This window comes from Phacochoerus africanus, chromosome 7 (assembly GCF_016906955.1).
Source record: "Phacochoerus africanus isolate WHEZ1 chromosome 7, ROS_Pafr_v1, whole genome shotgun sequence".
Lineage (NCBI taxonomy): Eukaryota > Metazoa > Chordata > Mammalia > Artiodactyla > Suidae > Phacochoerus > Phacochoerus africanus.
In genome coordinates, this window is record NC_062550.1 from 52,124,137 (window position 1) to 52,148,162 (window position 24,026).

General features: G+C 39.0%; 1 protein-coding gene across 1 annotated transcript in view; it reads left to right on the forward strand.

Moving 5' to 3' along the window:
• The window catches only part of LMNTD1 (lamin tail domain containing 1), a 542,046-nt gene that overhangs the window by 502,649 nt on the left and 15,371 nt on the right, over window positions 1-24,026 (forward strand). The window contains exons 9-12 of the transcript XR_007135862.1: window positions 7,248-7,288; window positions 10,507-10,610; window positions 11,838-11,920; window positions 17,786-17,872. The gene's annotated coding sequence lies outside the window, so the exon portion shown is untranslated. The remainder of the gene's footprint in view (window positions 1-7,247; window positions 7,289-10,506; window positions 10,611-11,837; window positions 11,921-17,785; window positions 17,873-24,026) is intronic.

The window sequence follows — 24,026 nt, forward strand, 5'->3', positions numbered from 1 at the left end:
CCATGTCTTGGCTATTGTGAATAGTGCTGCAATTAACATAGGGGTGAGTGTATTTTTTGAATGAATATTTTGTCCAGATGTATGTCCAGGAGTGGGATTGCTCAGTCATATGGTAGTTCTACATTTATTTTTCTGAGGAACCTCCATACTGTTTTCCATAGTGGTTGTACCACTTTACATTCCCACCAACAGTGTAGGAGGATTCCCTTTTCTCCACACCCTCTCCAGCATTATTATTTGTAAAATTATTAATGATGGCCATTCTGACTGGTATGAGGTGGCACCTCTTTGTAGTTTTGATTTGCATTTCTCTAATATTTTAGTGATGTTGAGCATTTTTTCATTTGCCTACTGGCCATACTTATGTCTTCTTTGGAGAAAGGTCTATTTAGGTCTTCTAGCTGTGGCAACATCTTGAAATAAGACAGGAATGATATTTGCCGCATTGATGGGGTCTCCTTTCACAAATGATTTCTCTGTAATATGCAACACTAATTGATAGCATTTTACCCACTGTAGAGCTTCTCGCAAAATTGGAATCAGTCTTCTCAGACCCTGCCACTACTTTAGCAACTAAGTTTACATACTCATCTAAATTCTTTGTACACATTTCAACAACCTTCACAGCATCTTCACCAGGAGGTAGGCCTGTAAGGTTCTTTAATCCCTTTAACATAGTCCTAATCATCTCTTTTAGAGAGAGCTTATCACACTGCCTCTACTTAAAATCTTGTATCACTTACTTTTTATCTTTTCGTGTTTTCTTATATTTCTTTTTCTACTTTATTTATCCAAATATGTCCTTTTTAATTTTGCATAAACAACTGAAATAGTCTCTTTCTTCAGTTCATCTTTGCACACCTCAATTCATCTTATGCAATGGCTCCCTGAAGCTCAGATTAAGTCATATTTATTGGCTGCCTATGAACCAGAGTCTATGCTAAGCACAGGAAATGAATAGTACAAGGGTTCAATCCCTACCCTCATAAATTCGGGTCCAGAGGAAAAGGCCAATATGTAAACAGATGATTATGATACACTGAACATTTTCTACTACAGTTTTTTTAATTTATAAAATAGAAGCAATAATTATACTTACAACCCAAAGTATGGAGAAAATAAATGAGTTAATAGCTAAGTAAGTGCTTAGTAATGGTCTGGCACATAGTAATCATATAATAATAAACACTAGCCATTAATATAATTAACTCCAAAGTACCAAATACCGTATTATGAACTATGATTATCCTCATTTTCAGACGGTGGATGTAAATTACTTTTTTAGGAGTTCCCGTGGTGACTCAGAGGAAATGAACCTGACTAGTATCCATGAGGACATGGGTTCAATCCCTGGCCTCACGTAGTGGGCCAGGGATCCAGCATTGCCCTGAGCACCTGGTACAGGTGACAGACACAGCTCAGATCTGGTCTTGCTGTGGCTGTGGTGTAGGCCGGTGGCTGCAGCTCCGATTCAATCCCCAGCCTAGCCTGGGAACCTCCATATTCTGCGAGTGCAGCCCTAAAAAGCAAAAATAAATAAATAAATAAATAAATGAGTGAATGGATAAATAAATAACTTTTTCAAGCCACCCATTATGTCGAGGGATCTTGAACAAAGATAAAACTTTGAAGTCTATTTACCCAGATATCCCATAAATGATTATAATTTTACAAATAAAATAAACTGTGTCCTCTTACTTTAATTATCTTTTCCCAATATATTTTTGAAGGTATTTCTGTGATGAAATTCAGCAGAAGATGATTCCCATTTTCTTCCCAAGCATGTGGTTTCTACAGAGGGGCACAGTGACAATCTACATTCTGTTTTTCCAGACTGTGCCATATCATTCTTGCTAGCACTCACAGCTCAGGCATTTTTTTTCTCTTCCAATAGTCATACATATTTATTGGCATAAAATGAAATCTCATCTTCCACAAAATGAATTATGAATATTAGATATAAAAAGTAATAGCTACAATGAAAGGGCAGACTGGAAAATAAGATTCAGAAGTCCTAACACCCTGAGGAATTGAAAAAATAAAATGACATTATGCTTTCCTGAATCCCAAAGATAATCTCTGAAAGTATCCCAAAGAAAGCCTAGAGGATTTGATAAGAATCAAAAACTATCATCCATTTCCAAACATGCACAGAAAAATATGTTTTTCCAGGCTGCCAAGATAAATGCAAAACAGAAGGGTTTTTTTTTTTTAAATCCCACATTAGGGTTTTTTAGATATGTTACAGAATAATTTTAAAAAATAGACAGGCTGCCCTTAAAAATAGGAATGCATAAGATTCTTGCAGTGCAGTAAGGTGGAAATAGCAGAATGCAAAGGTCTATATTCTGAAGTGAGCAGCACACATAACTAGCTCTAGACTCTGCACAAGGTACTTAATCATTATGCCAAAGCTATAAAAGTTGGAGATAATGACATCTATTCTTGCCTATCTTGCTTATTGTTGTTGATGAGAACAATAATAACTAGCATTTGTGCAGGAATATAAAAACAACCTTTTTTCTCACAAATACTATTTTATTTAGTTACTACAACAATCCTAGATATCATTACTATTATGATTATATTAGTTATAACTAATTATAACTAATTATTATATTATAATGATGTTATTACTATTATTATTACTATCATCATTATATTCTTTTGATAAATGGGGAAGCTGAAGATCAAAGAATTTTTAACCAACCTGCCTGAGGTCAGAGTAAGTGATAAGGCAGGACTCAACCCACATCTTCTAACTTTACACTTTTGCTTGACCCACTGAACTATAATTCCTTGAATACAGGACTTTTTACCATCATATTCTCAGGCTAAGCATCATCCCCAGCACATAATAGCTACTCGGTAAATATCTGATAAGCTGAGGGGAACCATATATATCATTGTGGGAGGTCTGGTTCACCAAATTTCAGCCAGAGATACTAAATTCTATAGGATAGGAGGGAAGGTTCTGAATTTTTAAAATTTCTATGATTTAAATGTAATCTAAAATATCATACCAAAGCTTTTCAGGGCACCTTTGGTTGTGAAGAACAAATATACTCTCGATAGGGAAAAAAATGACAAATTTTCCTTACACAAGAATTTCAAAAATCTGTAGATATTCCCCCAGCCAGGGGGACTGGATTAGGAAGATGTGGTATATATACACAATGGAATACTACTCAGCCATAAAAAAGAACAAAATAATGCCATTTGCAGCAACATGGATGAAACTAGAGACTCTCAAACTGAATGAAGTAAGTCAGAACGAGAAAGACAAATACCATATGATTTTACTTATATCTGGAATCTAATATACAACACAAATGAACCTTTCCACAGAAAAGAAAACCATGGACTCGGAGAATAGACTGTGGTTGCCTGGGGGAGGGGGAGGGAGTGGGATGGATTCAGAGCTTAGTTTTAATGGATGCAAACTATTGCTTTTGGAATGGATTAGCAATGAGATCCTGCTGTGTAGCACTGAGAACTATGTCTAGTCACTTATGACGGAGCATGGTAATGGGAGAAAAAAAGAATGTACACATGTATGTGTAAATGGGTCACAATGCATACGTAGAAAAAAAATTGTTTTGGGGAAATAACAATAAAAAAAAACATTGTACTAAAATGTCCTAATCAGGAAAGCAAAAAGAAACCAAAACTCTACAGATAGGAACAGATAAAGAGAATTGTCTTTCTTTGTAAACAACATGATTATCTATGCAGAAAAATTTAAGAAATCTAAAAGAAAAACAAATCTACTTAAACTGATAAAGGAGTTAGTAATGTCACAGAATACATGTAAAATATAAACTACTCTATTTTAGCAATAAGCAATTTAGAACCTAAATTTTTTTTTAATATTTTCAACAGCATTAAGAAATATGAACTACTTAGGAATCAATTTAACAAAGATTATGAAAGACCTATGAAAATTGCAAAACATTGTTTAGAAATATTAAAGAAGATCTAAACAAACATATCATGTTCATGGGTTGGAAGACACAACATTGATGAGGTTTGTCAAGTCTCCCCAAATTGATCTGAAGATTTAATGCAATCTTAATAAAAACCTACCTGATTTATGTAGAAATGCAAAGGAATTAGAGAGACCAAAACAATTTTGAAAAAAACCAGCAAAGTTGAAGTGCTTATTCTACATGATTTTAAGACATACTATAAAGCTAGAGTAATCCAAATAATACGGTGCCAGAATAAGAAGAAATATACAGATCAAGGGAACAGAACATAAATATACAAATAGAGTCAATTTTTGACAGTTTCTAAGGTAGTTCTATATGGAAAGGATAATCTTTAACAAATAGCATTGAAACAACTGGATATCCACATTAAAAAAATACAAACCTCAACCCTTTATTCATAGCATATATCAAAAATAAATTCAAAATGGGTCCTAGACCTAGAGATAAAAGCAAAGATTATATGATCATAAAAATAGGAGACTATCATTTGACTGTGGGTTAAGCAAAGAGTTCTTAGATATAACAGAAAAATCATGAAAAAGAATTTTAAAATTGATAAGTTGGACTTTATCAAAATTAAAGAACTTTGCTTTTTAAAAGATATTAGGAAAATAGGAGTTCCCATTATGGGAACGAACCTGACTAGTATCCATGAGGGTGTGGGTTCGATCCCTGGCCTTGCTCTGTGGGTTAAGGATCTGGCATTGCCCTGAGGTGTAGTGCAGTTTGCAGACACGGCTTAGATCTCCCATTGCTGTGGCTGTGGTGTAGGCCAGCAGCTGCAGCTCTGATTCAACCCCTAGCCTAGCAACTTCCATATGCCAAGGGTGTGGCCTAGAAAAGCAAAAAAGAAGAAAAGAAAGAAAAGAAAATAGGAGTTCCTGTTGTGGCTCAGTTGGTTAAGAATCCAACTAGTATCCGTGAGGATGCAGGTTCGATCCCCAGCCTTACTCAGTGAGTTAAGGATCCAGCATTGTCACAAGCTGTAGGTCACAGATGTGGCTCAGATCCCAAGTTGCTGCTGCTGTGGGTAGGCCAGCAGCTGCAGCTCTGATTTGACCCCTAGCCCACGAACTTCCATGTGCCACAGGTGTGGCCTTAAAAAAAAAAAGAAAAAAAATAGGCAAACCACAAACTGGGAGAAGTGTTTGAAAAACATGTATCTCATAAAAGATATACATTAAGGATATATAAAGAACACTTTTAAGTCAATAAGATAAACAAGTCAATTAAAAATATGGACAATATTACTATATACCTGTTAAACCAGCTAAAACTTAAAAAAAAAGAAAAGGCAACAATACCAAATACTGGCAAAAATGCAGAGAAATTATTTCTTAGACATTGCTGGCAGGAATGGAAAATGGTATTACCATTCTGGAAAATAGTTTGGCATCTTCTTGTGGAATTAAACATGTACTTACCACCCAGAAATTGCACTTTTGGGCATTTATCCAAAAGAAATAAAATCGATGTTGTGTATATGAATGTTCACAACAGCTTTATAAATAACCAAAAATAAACACCCCAAATACCTTTCAATGAGTGAATGTTAAAACTCTGCTACATCCATCATACATACTATGGAATACTATGCAGCAATAAAAAGGAACAAACTAGCAATAGAGTTAATCTGACAATATGAGTTAATCTGAGCGTAAAAACTAATCTCAAAAGACTGCATCCTAGATGATTCTATTTATATGATATTCTCAAAGTGACAAAATTTTAGAGATAGAAAACAAACATTATAGCTATAGGACAGGCAGAAAGGATGAAATGGGATATGTGATCAGCTGTGCATGAGAGCCCTGTGTTGACAGAATTGTTCTGTATCTTGATTGTGGTAGTGATTGCTCAAATCCTTGCATAGGATAAAATCACACAGAACTACTCACACACAAACACATCCATGTACCAAAAAAAAAAAAAAAAAAAAATGCAGGCGTTCCCATCGTGGAGCAGTAGAAATGAATCCAATAGGAATCATGAGGTTTTGGGTTTGATCTCCCTGACCTCTCTCAGTGGATTAAGGATCCAGAGTTGCCATGACTTGTGGTGTAGGTCACAAATGAGGCTCAGATCTGGCATTGCTGTAGCTGTGGCATAGGCCAGCAGCTGTAGCTCCGATTAGACCCCTAGCCTGGGAACCTCCATATACTGTGAGTGCAGCCCTTAAAAAAAAAAAAAAAAAAATTCAGGTTTTATCAAAGATAACAATGGAATAAAATCTGTTAACAATAATACCAATGTAAATTTCCTGGTGTTGATACCATACTACAAGCAACAGAACATGTCACCAATGAAAAACTGGGCAAAGTATACATCAAGAGTCATTGTACTATTTTGCAGCTTCCTATAAGCTTATAATTATTTCAAGATAAAAAGGTGTTTTTTAAAAATAAACTATTTGGATACTTCTCCAAAGTATATATACAAATTCCAAATAGGTGCCTCATTTAGTAATAACAAATAAAAAAATAGCAACATGCTCAACATCATTAGTCAGCAGGAAAATGCCAACTAAACTATAATGAAATACCACTACACATGCAACAGGATAGCTAAAATTAGAAAGAATAACAATATCAAGTATGGGCAAGAATGTGGAAGTAACTGGATCTCTCATATATTGCTGGAAGTACAGATATTTGGGAAACAGTTGGCAATTTTTTATAAAGTTAGACAAACATACTCTTACCATATGACCCAGCAGTCCAACTCCTAGGTATTTACTCAAGAAAAATAAAAACTATGTCCACACAAAGAACTGTGCCTAGGAAGTATTTTGAGGTTTTATTTCTAAAAGCCCCCAAATTAGAAACAATTCAAATATTAACAGGAGAGTGAATCAGCAAAACATGGTATACGCATACGATGGAATAATTCAGAATAAAATGGGTGAATCTCAAAAACGTTATGCTAAATAAGAGGATCCCGACATAAAAGAATACATACTCTCTGGCTCCATCTATATGAAAGACTTTAAGAAAGGCAAAGTTAATCCACAGTGATAAGAAGTAGATTGATGTTTGCCTGGGCCAAAGGGTTGAGGGGCAGGTGATAGATTTAGGAGGAGCACGAAGGAAGCTTTTGAATGATGGACACATTCTATATCTTGATTGTGTCAATGTTTAATGGAATATGAGCATTTCTCATAACTCATTCTAATATATACATATAATGTATGCAATTTGGGAGTCAAGTATGCTTCAATACAACTGTTTTTTGTTTGTTTGTTTGTTTGTTTTGTAGGTTTTAAGGTCTTCCTGGACTTTCAGAAATGATATTGAGAGGTAGGTCAAAGGTAATAGTCTCAAGTCTCAGCAATTACCAGAATGATAGTGCCATTAATAGACATTTATCTTGAAGTTCCCATTGTGGCTCAGCAGGTCCAGGGCCCGAAGTTGTCCCTCTGAGGATGTGGGTTCGATTCCTGGCCTCACTCGTAGGTTAAGGGTCCAGTGTTTCAATGGCTGTAGGGTAGGCCAGCAGCTGCAGCTCCAATTCGACCCCTAGCCTAGGAACTTCCATAGGCCACAGATTTGGCCTCAAAAGAAAAAAAAAAAAAAAAAAAACAGATGTTTTTAAAACTCGACATGAGCAAAATTGAGCTAAAGACCACCTTCCACCACTAGCCTGAAACTATTCTTCCTTGGGTGCTTCCTATTTCAGTGAATGGCATCCTCATACACAAGGCAGAGAACCAACTAGTGGTTTTGACACTTCCCTTTTCCCTTCACCCCTGTATCTAACCTACCCAATTCTGCCAACTGTATCTCCTAAACAGATTTCAAGTGTGGTAGATTCTCTCCATCTCTATTATGACCACCCTAGTTCAGTTGTCACCTCTCACCTATACCACGACAATAAGCTGCTGAATTGGTCTCCCTGCATCTATTCTTACCTGCAGTGTTGGTCTGGACTCTGATTACAAATGACGGAAATTCTATTAAAACTAGATTCCTCTTTTTTTTTTTGTCTTTGGTCTTTTCTAGGGCCACACCCGTGGCATATGGAGGTTCCCAGGCTAGGGGTCTAATTGGAGCTGTAGCTGCTGGCCTACACCACAGCCACAGCATTGCAGGATCCGAGCCTCGTCTATGACCTACACCACAGCTCATGGCAACGCCAGATCCTTAACCCACTGAGCGAGGCCAGGAACAAACCCGCAACCTCGTGGTTCCTAGTTGGATTCGTTAACCACTGAGCCATGACGGGAACTCCCCATTTCCACTACTCTTAGAATAAAATTGAAAATCTCCTCCATGGCTCTAAAGCCTTCATCCTCCAAGCCCACTTCACCAGACTAAATTTTACATGACTCCCCCTTCATCCTCTATTCCAGAAACCCCGACTTTTGTTCAATTTCATTAACACATGCTTCCCCACTCTCACCTTCCACAGCTACTGATTCCCCTGGACACACAGCACTCCCATCAGCAACTGTCTAATCATCTTTAGTGCTCAGCTTGGACACTTCGTCTTTAGTGAAGTTTTCCTGATGCCCCAGATTAGCACATACTCCTCCAGTTAAACTCAAACATAATATCTGTGCAGTTCCTTGATAGCATTTGTTTCAATTGAAGTAATCTAGTCAGTCATTTAAGATAAGTATTTTTTTTTAAGATAAGTATTGTTTACTATCTGATCTCTCCTGTTCGAATGGAAGCCCCATAAGGGCTGAGACTTAACTGTCTCATCACTACTATTGTCCTAGCACCTAGCCCAATACCTAGAAGAAACCACACAATTTTTTCTTCAATAAATGAACAAATTCAGTGAAGGGCCAGAGAGGAGTGATAAATTCAGTTTTAGGCAGCTTGAATCAGAAATAATAACAAAGAGCTCCTGCCATGGCTCAGTGGAAACAAATTTGACTAGTATCCATGAGGACGCAGGTTAATCCCTGGCCTCGCTGAGTGGGTTAAGGACCTAGCATTGCCGTGAGCTGTGGTGTAGATCGAAGATGCAGCTTGAAAGTGACGTTGCTGTGGCTGTGGCATAGGCTGGCGGCTACAGCTCCAAATTGTCCCCTAGCCTGGGAACCTCCATATGCCCACAAAAGGCCAAAAGAAAAAAAAAAGAGAGAAAAAAAATAATAATAACAAGACAAGAAGTTAGACATTTTTGGAGTTCCCATCGGGCTCAGGGGAAACAAATCTGACTAGTACCCATAAGGACGCATGTTCGATCCCTGGCCTCGCTCAGTGGGTTAAGAATCTGGTGTTGCCTTGAGCTGTGGTGTAGGTTGCAGATGCAGCTCCAATCCACCGTTGCTGTGGCTGTGGTGAAAGCCGGTAGCTACAGCTCCAATTCAACCTCTAGCCTAGGAGTCTCCTTATGCTGCCCTAAAAAAAGCAAACAAACAAAAAAAGAGCTTAGACATTTTGTAATGGATGAAAATAGGAGAATTCTGTGGTAAATAGACTCCCAATGTTCCATGGGACTAATGTCTTTCCAAAAAAAAAAGGAGCAAAATGTCAAAATTGTATTGTATTTTGCTTCCCCAAATGAAGATTGATTCCCACCTAGGTGTTGTGAATTGATGAATGTGCGTGTATAAAAAAAAGTCCCTAGTCCATTCTGGAACTATTTACCTTCTATTTACACGCTTGGTGCTTTACTTACAAGCACTCCCCAAGCTGGAATGCCAACCATGGGCAAGTAAGAAGGGGAAAATATTGCATACAGAAACCTGAGGTCATTTTAATTTTATTTACACAAGTCATTCACCTCAGAAACTGAAGTCAGATTTAGAGATTCAAACATGTACCCTGTAGCGGGTACATTTTCTACCATCCCTTCCCTCAGTAAACAGTTCAGCTTTTAGAGACACTAAAAGCACAGAGACTAAAAGCACAGAATTTCTTTGTCAGAAGAGCCCAGTGTACTGTGTCTTTTTCAACATGCTCTTCTCCTCCAGATCCGCTCTCTGCTAAACACAAAGCTTTTACTTGTTTGGGGTTATTCTGGATTTAAGGAGTCCTTCTCAAGAGTGTCGTCGAAAGGGTGTTTCTGTATTTTCCTTCCTGAGATGTGTGCAGGGAAAAGAAAAAAATTCCACAGCTACACTCCCATTCAATATACTCCAACAATCATTTTCTTAATACTTATCAGTGAGTGGCTAGAGTCCTGGAACTTGCAGGCATGTCCATTCTTTCATGAGGAAAAATGAGACGGATGTTTTTAAAAGCCAGTTTGGGTTGTAAAATACAGATATTGACTAAATTTTAAAGATAGCAAATGTCTAAACTTAAAGGAAAAAATGACGGGGTGGAGGAAAAGCACAAGAGAAAGGAAACAGCTGTGCTTTAGCTTTACGCCAAAGTTCAACCAAACCCCTAGTAAATTCATAGTTTATGTTGTCAACAACAGATGAAAAAACCTCAGGATCAGGAGAGAAACGCAGATGAGAAACCCTTAGAAGAGAGGGGTTGGGCTGGGAGGAAAAGAAAGAAAAGATGTGAGCCCTTCTTTGAAGCTGAGAATGAATTTCAACATCTTTTCATAGCTCATCCTCCAAAAATTTTCTCCACAACAAGCCACATGTGTTGCCTACTATATTTCCAGAGGGCAACAGGAGAATGAAGATTTAATCTGAGCTGAGTTAAATTGGTAAGTTGCTCGGCCCCTTGTTCTCTTACCTTCTCCTTGTTGAAGTGTCTTCTTCCTTCTCCTTTTTGGGCTCTTTCGCTGGATTGAGAGAGGTGCCTGCAGACCAACCAGACAATCCCATAAGCACATCACAGTTTCACACAGCCTAGGGGTTCAGAAATGGAAGGAGGGAAGGAAATACCAGGCCACTTTAGGACTTGAGAGTGTCTGCCTCTGATTTTTTTTTTTTTTTTTTAATCTTCCTAGAGCAGCACCTTGGCATATGGAGGTTCCCAGGCTAGGGGTCCATGGGAGCTGCAGCCACTGGCCTACATCACGCCACAGCCACACAGGATCCAAGCCGAGTCTGCAACCTACACCATGGCTCACAGCAATGCTGGATCCTTAACCCACTGGCAAGGCCGGGGATAGAACCTGTGTCCTCATGGATGCTAGTCGGACCCGTTTCCACCGAGCCACAACGGGAACTCCTGCCTCTGATTTTTAGGAGAACTCAACTGGTCCTTCATTTATCCAAACTTTCCCTTTGTCTGCTCATCAAGGCCTAAAATGTCAAGCTTGGAAAGCAAATTTTGTGGATGAAATGGCAATTTGGTTAAATTCTTAAAATTGTGTAAATTGTTGTTCTTAAAGTCTTTTTCAGAAAACAAGTTTTGACAGGTGTGGGAGGAGAGAGAAGAAAGGAATGGGAGGTGGGGTCCAGGGGGAACTTGTGAAGGGCCAGGAGAAAGGGTGTAGAAAGGCCAGGCTAGAGGTAGAGATGACCAACTCGGCTTCTTGTCTCTGCTATTGTCCAGAAGATGCATACCTGAAGAGGTGGTGATTCTCTAAAGTGTCAAAGTTAACAGATAGACAATAACACCCATTTACACATAATTGGGATTAAAATATCTAGGCAGTGTGAGGAAGTGGGTGTGGAAACTGCTGCTCCAGCTCCAATTCCAAAAGAGATAACATTTCTCCTGTTACCCATATTAAAATAATACCAACCAGGGTAATTTGAAAGTGTATTATGTATCATATATATACTGCTATAGACTGAGTTTGTACCACCAAAATTCATAAGTTGAAACCCAATTCCCCAATGTGATGGTATTTGGTGATGGGACCTTTGAAAGTGACTGTGGTTAAATGAGGTCATGAGGGTGGGGTCCTAATCTGATAGGATGAATATTCTTTAAAAAGTGACAGCAGAGAGTGTTGTGTTGCCTCTTCTTCCACCTGCAGCTATCTGCAAGCTAGGAAAAGGGCCCTCCCCAGGAACAGAATTGGCTGGTACCTTGACTTTGGATTTTCCAGCCTCCAGAACTGTGAGAATTATATTTCTATTGTTTAATTCTGTTGTTCAAGCCTCCAAGTCTGTGGTATTTTGTTATGACAGCCCAAGCTGACAAATACAGATTTGGCACCAAGAAGTGGGGTGCTGCAGTAACAAACACCTACAAATATAGAAACAGCTTGGGAAATGGGGAGGGGGTAGAAGCTGGAAGAGGTGTATGCTAGAAATATGGATGTCAAAGGTGATTCTGATGAAAGCTCAGAAAGAAAAGAGGAGAGATGGGGAGCGAGCTTCCATCTTCTTAGTGAATACATAAATAATGAACAGAATGCTGGTAGAAATATGGATATGAAAAGCTATTCTGGTGAGGTCTCAGGAGGAATGAGGAATAAGTTATCAGAAACTGGAGGAAGAGTGACATTTGTTTTAATGTGTCAAAGAACTTGGCTGACTTGTGTTTTATGTGTTGTGGCAAGGAAGAATTTATAAGCAATGAAATTGGATATTTAGCCAAGGAAATTTCTAAGCAAAGGAACAGGTTCCCCCCTGACAGCTTACAGAAAAATGCAAAAGGAAGGCAATGAATTGAAGAAGGAATTGTTAAAAAAAAAAAAAAAGGAACTTAGAGATTTAGAAAGTTTTCAGTCTATCCATATTGCAAAAGAATGAGAAAGCTGAGACAGAACACTATGGGGTGTGGGGTGTGGGGTGTGGCTGAACAACCATTAGATAAAAATATCATGAGTGTGACTCAGGGATTTAATGAGCCATCTCAGCAAAAACCAGGAATGGAGATGGGATTATTGACAGGCCTGCTAAAGGAAACAAACAAAAAAAATGGGACAGAATGAAGGAAGGCTGTTGGAATTCCTTGATCCTACAAAACCATATCATGAGCTATTTATGAATATATACTATTCTTAAAGAAAAGGACTCTTTTGATGACTCTGATCATCAGGCTGCCTTCTCAGTTTCGAAGGTGGGGCCACCACCTTGGTTTCAGCTGGCCAGATGGTCTCTGCCTAAAGCCTTAGAGGTGGAGCCACCCCACAAGCCACGGGGTTGGTCTACCTGGAGCCTTAGGGGCAGACCATGCCCAGGAGAGCCTTAGGGGTGGGACCACCCTGTTAGTGGATCCAGAAGACAGGACCCTGTCCCTTGGGTCTGGAAGGAGGGAATTCAGCCAAAGAGGAGCCTTAAGATTTAATGGAATTTGACTAGGTTTTGAATTTGCTTGGGATGCATCATCCCCTCTTTCTTTCCTGATTCCCTCTTTTGGGATGGGAATGTCTATCCTATGTCCATCCCACCATTTTATTATTTTATTTATTTTATTTTATGGCTTTTTTTTGGAAACAAATGACTTGTCTGATTTCACAGGTTTATACCTAGAGAGGGATTTTTGCCTCAAGATGAATTATACTTCAATTCTCACCAGTTTAGATATTTAAATGAGACCTTGGACCTTAGACTTTAGAGTGGATGCTAGAATGAGTTAAGACTTTTAGGGCTTTTGGAATGATGAATGTATTTGGTGTGCAGTAAGGACATGGTGAGGCAAAATGCCATGGACTGAATTGTTTTCCTGCAAATTCCTATGTTGAGAGATTTCTCATGGTGCAGCGGTTTATGGATCCGTTGTTGTCATTGCTGTGGCTCAGGTCACTCTGTGACAAGAGTTTGATCCCTGGCCCAGTAACTTCCACATGCTGAGGATCAGGCCGAAAGAAACAAAGAGAGAGAGGAAGAACAAAAGAACAAAAGGAAAGAAGGAAGGAAGGAAGGAAGGAAATTCTTATGCTGAAGCCCTAACCCTTAATGTGATGATATTTGGAGATGGAACATTTGGGACATTAGAATTAAATAAGGTCATACTGAAGGGGACCTAATCTGATAGGATTCGTGTCCTTACAAGAAGATACACCAGAGTTTGTTACCGCTCTCTCTTCCCCATGTGAGGGCACAGCAAGTAGGCAGCTGTCTGCGAGTGATAGGCTCTCATCAGAACTGAATTAGCCAGCACCTTGATCTTGAGCTCTCCAGCCTCCAGAGCTGTGAGAATCAAAATTCTATTAAGCCTCCCAATCTATGGTATTTTGGGTTTTGTGGGTTTTTTGTTTGTTTTTTTTTTTGTTGTTTTATTTAGTTTTTGTCTTTTTAGGGCTGCACCCAAGGCATATGGAAGTTCCCAGGCTAGGGGTCCAATTGAAACTGTAGCCTCGGCCTACACCAGAGCCACAGCAACGCTGGATCCAAGACATGTCTGTGACCTACCTCACAGTTCAGGGAAATGCCAGATCTTTAACCCACTGAGTGAGGCCAGGGATCAAACCCACGTCCTTGTGGATGCTAGTCGGGTTCGTTAACCAGTGAGCCATGATGGGAACTCCTATGGTATTTTGTTATGTCAGCCCAAGAAGACTAATACACATGTTAACATTGCATCATACGCATATACAATGATTCATGATTGTATTCACCCTACAGAAATGATAACAAGGTGTAAATCTATGTGAGTAAGAATGTTTATTGTAGCAGTTTGTAATAGCAAAATAAAGAAACAGCATTGTATTCATTTCCTAGGGTTGCTGTATCAAAGTACCACAAAGCAAATGGCCTTTATTTATTTATTTTTTTTTTAGGGCCCCACCTGGGGCATATGGAGTTTCCCAAGCTAAGGGTTCAATCCACAGACACAGCAGCTGCTGGCCTATGCCACAGACACAGCAATGCAGGATCTGAGCCACATCTGTGACCTACACCACAGCTCACGGCAATGCCAGATCCTTAACCCACTGAGTGAGGCCAGGGATCGTACCCACAACCTCATGGTTCCTAGTTTCTGTTGCGCCACAATGGGAACTCCCGAAATAATACATTTTTAAAGACCATTTCATGGAGTTCCCATCATGGCACAGCGGAAATGAATCTGACTAGGAACCATGAGGTTGTGGGTTCGATCCCTGGCCTCTCTCAGTGGGTTAAGGATCCGGCATTGCTGTTAGCTGTGGTGTAGGTTGCAAACGCGGCTCGGATCTGGCATTGCTGCAGCTCTGGCATAGGCTGGTGGCTACAGCTCTGATTAGACCCCTAGTCTGGACAGCTCCATATGCCGTGGGTGTGGCCCTAGAAAAGACTAAAAATAAAAAATAAAATAAAAATGAAAATGTATTTTGCACAGAAGTCTGAAATCAAGATGTCAGCCTGATCAAGCTTCCCCTGAAAACTGTAAGAGAATCGATCCTTCCTTGACTCTTCCTAGCCTCTGGTGATTTGCTGGTATTTTTTGGCATTCCTTGGCTTACAGCTGCTGCACTGCCATGCTGTTTTCACATGGAGAATATATGTCTTCATATCATCTTCCTTCTGTTCATGTCTATCTTGGTGTCCAAATTTCCTCTTCTTATAAGGACAGCAGTCATGTTGGTGTAGTGACATAATGACCTCATTTTAATTTGTTTGCCTCTGTAAAGACCCTGTTTACAAATAAGGTCACATTCTGAGTTACTAAGCTTTGGGACTTCAACATATCTTTGAGGGGGTCGGGGGAGAAGAGGAGGGATGGCATCATTCAACCTATAATAAACATAAATGTGTAGAAAGAGGGGAATGGAATTCTACATCCCTGCAGTGGATAATCCTACAGTTATTACGAGAGAGAGAGAGATGTACTGAGCTGGAAAGCTGTCTGGGATGTATTATTAAATGGAAAATGTAAGCATTCCATACCAATCGGTATGATCTAAAAGACCATGGAATCCTTATCTGATATCTGCATTTGGTCTTGACATACCATTTGGAACAAAGCTCACCAGAATATTTAATGGTAGCTAAACTGAGGAAAGGGAAGGGAAGTACTTTCACTTTTTAACGTTATGCTTTTGGAGATAATTGTAGATTCACATGCAGTTGCAATAAATCATACAGAGATCACATACCCTGTTTACCCAGGTTTCATCTTTCAAAACCATAGTACAATATCACAACCAGACTATTGATATTGATATGGTCAAGATACAGGTTATTTCCATCACCACAGCATCCTTCAGTTTGCCCTTTTATAGCCACACCCACTCCTCTCCCACCCCCATAACCTTTGGCAACTGCTAATCTTCTCTCCATATCTATATTTTTCTCATTTCAATAATGTTACATAAATAGAATCCCAGAGTAAGGAACTTTTGGGGACTAAGCTTTTTTTTCACCGACATAATTCTCTGGGTATTTATCTAGGTTGTATATATCAGCACTTTTTTACTTCTGAGTAGTATTCCATGGTGTGGCTGTACCACAGTTTGTTTATTCACTTGTGGAAAGACATCTAAGTTCCCTCCAGATTTTGTTACAAATAAAGCTACTATAAACATTTGTCTACAGATTTTTGTGTGAAACGAAGTTTTTTTCCCCCTCTGGGATAAATGCCCAGAAGTATAATGTCTGGGTCATATGGTTATTGCATGTTTAATTTTTTAAGAAACTGCCTTACTGTTTTCCAGGGTGATAATACCACTTTACGTTACAAAAACAATGTACGAGTGATCCAATTTCCCAGAATATCCTCCAGTAGTTGGCGTTTTATGGGTTTTTTTATTTTAGTCATTCTGGTAGGCATATAATGATATGCCATTTAGGCTTTAATTGGCTTTCCCATAATGGCAAATCATGTTGAATATTTCTTCATGTGCATGTTGATTATCTGTGTATTCTAGTCAGTGAGCTGCCTCTTCATATATTTGGGGGGTGTTTAGCTTTTTACTGTTTAATTTTTAGGTTTCTCTATATATTTTAGATATTATTCCTGTTTGGAAAATATTTTACAAATATCTTCTCACATTCTGCAACTTGTATTTTTATTCTCTTAACAAGGTCTTTCACAGAGTAAAAATTGTAATTTGGCGAAGTTCTATGTTGCTTTACATTTGGCATTTAACTTTGTGGCTTTTTTTTTTTTCTTCTTTTTAAGGCTGCATCTGCAGCATATGAAAGTTCCCAGACTAGGAGTTGGATCAGAGGTACAGTTGCCGGCCTCTACTACAGACACAGAAATGCCAGATCCGAACCACATCTGCACCTATACACAGCTCATGGCAATACTGGAGGCTTAACCCACTGAGAGGGGCCAAGGATCAAACCCACATCCTCATGGAAACTATTTGGGTTCCCTACTGTTGAGCCACAACAGAAACTCCATAACTTTGTGGACTTTCATGAGTTAATTTTGGTATAAGGTGTAAGACTTAGATCAAGACTTTTTTTTTTTTTTTCTTTTGGTCTATGGCTATCCAATTGCCCTATCACCACTTGTTGAGAAAGTTATTTTCCCTTAATTGAATTGCTTTTGCACCTTTGCCAAAAATAAATTGAGAATATTTGTATGATTGAGGCAATTTCTAGGTCCCCTACTCCCTTTTTTTCTTTTTTTCCCCACCCTGTAGCATATGGAGTTCCCAGGCCAGGCATCAGATCCAAATCGAAGTTGCAATCTGTGCCACAGCTGTAACAACCTTAATCCACTGTGCTGGGCCAGGGATCTAACCTGTGTCCCAGTTCTCCCAAGATACCACTGATCCCATTGAGCCACAGTGGGAACTCCTAGGTCCCCTATTCTGTCCCACTGGTCTATATATTTATCCCTCCAGAGAGTCTTGGTTACTACAGGTATATCATAAATCTTGAAATTAGGTGGACTGATTCCTCCCACTTTCTTCTTTTTCAAAATTGTTTTAACTATTCTTAGTTCTTTGCCTTTCCATGCAAATTTTTGAAGAATCTTATACAAATCTACAAGAATTCTTATATAGAAATTGTTATATGAGTTATGTTAAATCTGTATATCAATTTGGGGTTTTTGCTTTGGGGTTTTTATCAATGCTCACTGGTATTTCTGGGTTGCCAGGTTTTCAGCTCCAAGTCCAGGATATACGAAGCAAAAAGAAAACCCAAAACACTTACCACCACACTGGTCCTTGGCTTCCAAGTTCTAGTAAGTCTGCCTTTTTATTACCTCCTTTCAGATTCTGCTTATGTGTTTTATATATAATATCCAGGAGTTTTAATTGTACATAGTGGGAGGACTAGAAAAATATACATCTACACCATCTTTCCTAGAAATACAAGTTGTATTTTTTTTACTTTGTAAAATAATTTCTTGGTGTGTATGACCAAATGAATTTTGGATTTTTGACAAGGGTGCCAAGACTACACAATGGGTAAAGGACAGTCTCTTTAACAAATGGTTCTGTGAAAAATGAATATCCACATACAAAAGAAAATGAATATGGGGAGTTCCTATTGTGGTGCAGCAGAAATGAATCCAGCATTGCTGTGAGCTGTGGTGTAGGTCACAGATGCGGCTTAGAACCTATATTGCCTTGGCAGTGGCGTAGGCTGGCAGCTGTAGCTCTGATTTGACCCCTAGCCTAGGAACTTCCACATGGTGCAGATGCAGCCCTAAAAAGTTAAAAAAAAAAAAAAAGAGGAAGAATGAACATGGACCCTTGCCTTATACCATATACAAAAATTAACTCAAAACGAATTAAAAACTTCCATGCAAGATCTAAAACTATTAACCTCTTAGAAGATAATGTAGAGGAAAAGCTTCAGCACAAGTATACACAACAAAAGCAAAAAGAGATGAACTGAGACTACAATAAACTTTAAAATGTCTGCATATCAAAGAAAACAATCAGCAGAGTAAAAAGAAAATCTGTGGAATGGAAGAAAATATTTACAAATTATATATCTGATGAGGAATTAATATCCAAAATACATAAGAAAATTCGACAACAGCAAATAACCATATTAAAACATAGACAAAGGGGAGTTCCCTGGTAGCCTATCCATTAAGGATCCAGCGTTGTCACTGCTGTGGCTCGAGTTCGATCCCTGGCCTGGGAACTTCTGCATGCCTCAGCACAGCCAGGAAAAAAAAAAAAAAAAGGTCAAAGGACTTGAGTAGACAATTCTCCAATTAAGATATACAAATGGCCAACAAGCATATGAAAACATCACTAATGCAAAGAGAAATGCAAATTACAACCACAATGACGTACCATCTCACAATCATTAAGATGCCCACTATTCAAAGAACAGAAAACAGGGTTTTTCCATTGTGGCTCAGCAGGTTAAGGACCCAACATAGACTCCATGAGGATGCAGGTTTGATCCCCAACCTTGCTCAGTGGGTTAAGGATCCAGCATTGCTGTGGCTGTGGCTGGCAGCTGCAGCTCTGGATCGACCCCTAACCTGGGAACTTTCATATGACTTAGGTGCAGCCATTAAAAAAAAAAAAAAAGAACAGAAAATGACATTTTTATTGACAAATGCAGAAAAATTGGAACCCTTGTGCAGTACTGGTGGGCATGTAAAATGTTGCAGCCATTATGGAAAACAGTTATATGGAGGTTCATCAAAAAATTAAAAATAGAATTACCATATGATCCAGCAATCCCATTTCTGGGTATCCATCCAAAAGAATTCGAAATGAGATGAGGAAGAGATATTTTCATAACAATATTCATTGCCGCATTAATCACAATAGACAAGAATGCCCATTAACAGATTAATGGATAAAGAAAATGGGGTACATACATATGATTGATATTACATAGCCTCTAAAAAGAAGGAAATTCTGTCACATGGTACAACATGGATGAACCTTGAGGACATTACGCAGAATGAAATGAGTTAGTCACAAAGGACAAAATCAGTGTGATTCCATTCACATGAAGTGTCTAAAGAAGACAAATTCATAGAAACAAAAAGTAGAATGGTGGTGCCAGGGGCTAGCAGGAAAAGGAAATGGGAATTTGTGTGCAATGGGTCCAGAGTTTCAGTTTTGCGAGATGAAAAAGTTCTAGAGTTCTGTTGTTCAACACAATGTGAATATACTTAACGCTATTGAACTATACACTGAAAAATGGTGAAGGTGGCAAATTTAAGGTTATGTGGTTCTTTTACTACACTTTAAAAAAGAAAGCAGGAGTTCCCGTCGTGGCGCAGTGGTTAACGAATCCGACTAGGAACCATGAGGTTGCGGGTTCGGTCCCTGCCCTTGCTCAGTGGGTTAACAATCCGGCGTTGCCGTGAGCTGTGGTGTAGGTTGCAGACGCGGCTCGGATCCCGCGTTGCTGTGGCTCTGGCGTAGGCCGGTGGCTACAGCTCCGATTCAACCCCTAGCCAGGGAATCTCCATATGCCTCGGGAGCGGCCCAAGAAATAGCAACAACAACAACAACAACAGACAAAAGACAAAAAAATAAATAAATAAATACATAAAAAAAAGAAAGCAAAAATAATATAATTATTCACAAGCACAGGCAACAAAAGCAAAAATAGACAGCTGGGATTGCATCAAACTGAAAAGCTTCTGCACAGCAAAGAAAGCAGAGTAAAGAAATAACCTATGGAATGGGAGAAAATCTTTACAAACCATATATCTGATAAGGGGTAATATCCAAAATATATAAGGATCTCAACTCAATAGCAAGAAAACAAATAATCATATCTTACAATGGGCAAATGGATAGACATTTCTCAAAGAAGTCACACAAATGGACGACAGGTATGTGAAAAAGTGCCCAGCATCATTAATCATCGAGGAGAGGGTGAGGGGGGAGAAAATAGGAAAGGAAAAGAGGGGAGGGAAGGAAGCAGTTGTATTACCTTGTATGTGTGACACTTACAGCTGAGAGCTTTAGGGTTAATTAGTAATAGAAAACTAAGCCAACACCCAAAAAGATATCATGAATAGCAGGAAAAACAAAAATATGCTCAAAGAAGGAAATGGAATCCTAACCCCTTACACGGCTCAATCGCAAGTAATCTTTACACAGCTAACCAAAAATTATGGTAAAACCATATCAGCATGACAGGGAAGGGGACATGGGAGGAAGGTATGTGGCTCTAAGTGAGCTAAATCCTCACCTTCCATAGTAAGAAGTCAACTGGTAATATTAAACTTATTTAAAATCAGGAGGTGGCAGAGATCCCATCGTAGCTCAGTGGGATAAGGACACGACTAGTGTCCATGAGGATGTGGATTCCATCCCTGGCCTCCATCAGTGGGTTAAGGATCTGGCATTGCCCCAGGCTGTGGCGTAGGTTGCAGATGAGACTTGGAACCCGTGTTGCCATGGTCATGGCATAGGCCAGCAGCTATAGCTCCAGTTCACCCCCTAGCCTTGAGAACTTCCAAATGCTGCAGTTGAGGCCCTTAAAAAATAATAATAAAAATAAAAATAAAATCAAGAGGCATTCCCTCATGGCTCAGTAGGTTAAGGAGGATCCTACTGTGGCTTTGGTTCAGTCCCTAGCCCAAGAACTCCTACATGCTGCAAGTTGTGGCCAAACAAAACAGAAAAACAAATAAAAATCAAGAAATAACAATATAAGCAGGTTATTTATATATGTGGGAGTACACTCTAGAAATGCTAAAAAAATGTTTTCTTCTGGGGAACTGGGACAGGAGCTCCTGTTGTGGCTCAGCGGTAATGAACACGACTAGTATCCATGAGGACACAGGCTATATCCCTAGCCTTGCTCAGGTGAAGCCCTAAAAAGACTATATATATATATACAGTGGGAGATCAGAATCTTTTTAAAAGAATACCACTTATTAAATCTTTTTGAAATTTTTATTCTTGCTTTTATTATGTAACATCTCAACTCAAAGACCTAGGTTAACTTAAAATTAAACTATTTCTTCATTGGAAATAATTATTATATATTCACATATCTAATGCTTATGTCTGTTTAGCCTTCTTTTTTTTTTTTTTTTAGGCCTGCATCCATGGTATATGGAAGTTCCCAGGCTAGGGGTCAAATTGGAGTTGCAGCTGCCAGCCTATGCCAGAGCCACAGCAACGCCAGATCCAGGCCACACCTGTGACCTAACACCACAGCTCACAGCAGTGCCAGATCTTTAACCTACTGAGTGGGGCCAGGGATCAAACCCACATCCTCGGGGATACTAGTCGGGTTTGTTACCACTGAGCCACAACAGGAACTCCCTGTTCAGCCTTTTGAGACTTAAGTTATTCTGGGCATTATTACACAATTATCTAAATCAATAAAAATATAATTTAAATTTGGGTGCCATTTTCCACCTTCATTAAAATTTAACATCTATTCAGAAAGTATTCACAATGATTTAATTGACAAATTCCTATCCTAATGAGGTCAAAAATTGCTATCATCGTTCTTGTTATTCATTTTATAATTATTTATCTGTGGCAAATGGTCATTGTATTAGCCCCCAAATGATGGCAACATTTTCAAAGAGTGTTCCTCTATCATTTTTGCCTAAACCAGAGACTGATTATTAAAAAGGACTTACATAATAATGATTGAAGGTTTCATTAACCACTTGGTTCCTCAAATGCATTTTGGAGATGTGCCCTTGTTTAAGTTAGCACTTCAGATTGAGCTGTGATTTGCTTTTAAAGACTTGTATAAATTCTAGCATATTGCAGGCACCTGAAAATGAGTGAAACAGTTGTGATGGAGCAGGGCCCTGTGAGCCTCCTGGGCACACAAGCCTTTCTGTGTCCTCCATTTCTTATTTTTGGGGAATAAGCTTTAGCCTCCATGACCTTCCCAGAGTTCCAAAGGGCAGTTGCTGATCAGAGAAGGGAGAGGATGCAGAGACCAGGGAGGAGCAGTCAAGAGACAATATTTCGGAGTTCCTGTCATGGCTCAGTGGTTAATGAATCTGACTAGGAACCCTGAGGTTTCAGGTTCGATCCCTGGCCTCACTCAGTGGGTTAAGGATCTGGCTTTGCCGTGAGCTGTGGTGGGTCGCAGACGCAGCTCGGATCTGGCATTGCTGTGGCTCTGGCGTAGGCCAGCAGCCTCAGCTCGGATTAGACACCTAGCTTGGGAACCTCCATATGCTGCAGGAGCGTCCCTAGAAAAGGCAAAAAGACAAAAAAAAAAGAGAGAGAGACAATATCGCAGTCATCAGGCAGGGTCCTGGTTCCTATTTAAGGAATATACATAACAATATCTTTGAGCTTTTTGCAGAACCTCACCCCCCAAGTAATGGAAGAAGTATTTGATGAAGCATTCTTCATTCCAGGAAGAAGGAGGACCACAAAAATCAGTCCTGGTGACAACTAAATGCCAGCTTTGAAAGACAATCCAAGCTTGCCTCTGCCCTGATCCTTATCTATGGCCCTCTTTCCACTCCCCAAGCTACAAAACCGCCTCCTAAATCTCTCCCAAAGGGGGCACAGTCTAGAAGGCCTTAACCTGCGGTGGCCCCTTTTGCCTGGCAAAACAATTAAGCTATTTTTTTCTCCTTCACCCAAAACTCTGTCTCCGTGTTTCTATTCACAACAGCGGACAGAGGCCAAGTTTCAGCAACACCATCGATTTATGTTCTGGAATCAAATCATGTGAATTTTAGAGTCTATTGCCATAAATTGTGTGATTATATTTGTAAGTTCTTCTGAAAATCCTACAGTTACTCAAAATGAAGAAACAAATCCTTCCCTTTTTAACTTTGGCCAAATCATTTCATCTAAAAAACGATGTAATAAAAGGAAAAAAGTTTCACAACCTCTTACAAAGAGCAGTCCAATAAAACTTTGTTTTTTTAACAATGAGAAAAAAAAAAGTTCTTTCCTCTTCTTTAAAATAGGAATAATAACCTCACATTTCTCTCTCAACACTCTATATATCTCACAGAGTGAAAGTACATAAAATATTGAGGACAGGAAGTTTCCTTTCCTTCCCTACTTCTGTTTAAAGACATCAAAAAACAGTCAAGAAACAGAACAATCTCCCCCAGGACATTTATCTGTAAAGGGAAAAATAGTAATATTATACTGGAAAAACCCAGTAAAAAGACATATCAACATTACATGGCTCCTAAAAATCATAAGTAGAGGAAGAAATAAGATCATTTCTAGGGTATTCTTGCCAAAATGCAGAATCTCAATTTAATCTTAAAAACACAAATGAGAGGCATTCTCCAAATTAATTGGCCATTACTCATCAGCAATGTCAAGGCCATTAAAGACAAGGAAAGAATGAGAAAATGTCACTGACTGGAAAAGACTAGAGACAATTAAATTTAGTGTAGGATCACGGAATAAAAAAGGAACTCTAGGGGGAAAACTGAAATTTGGTCTGGG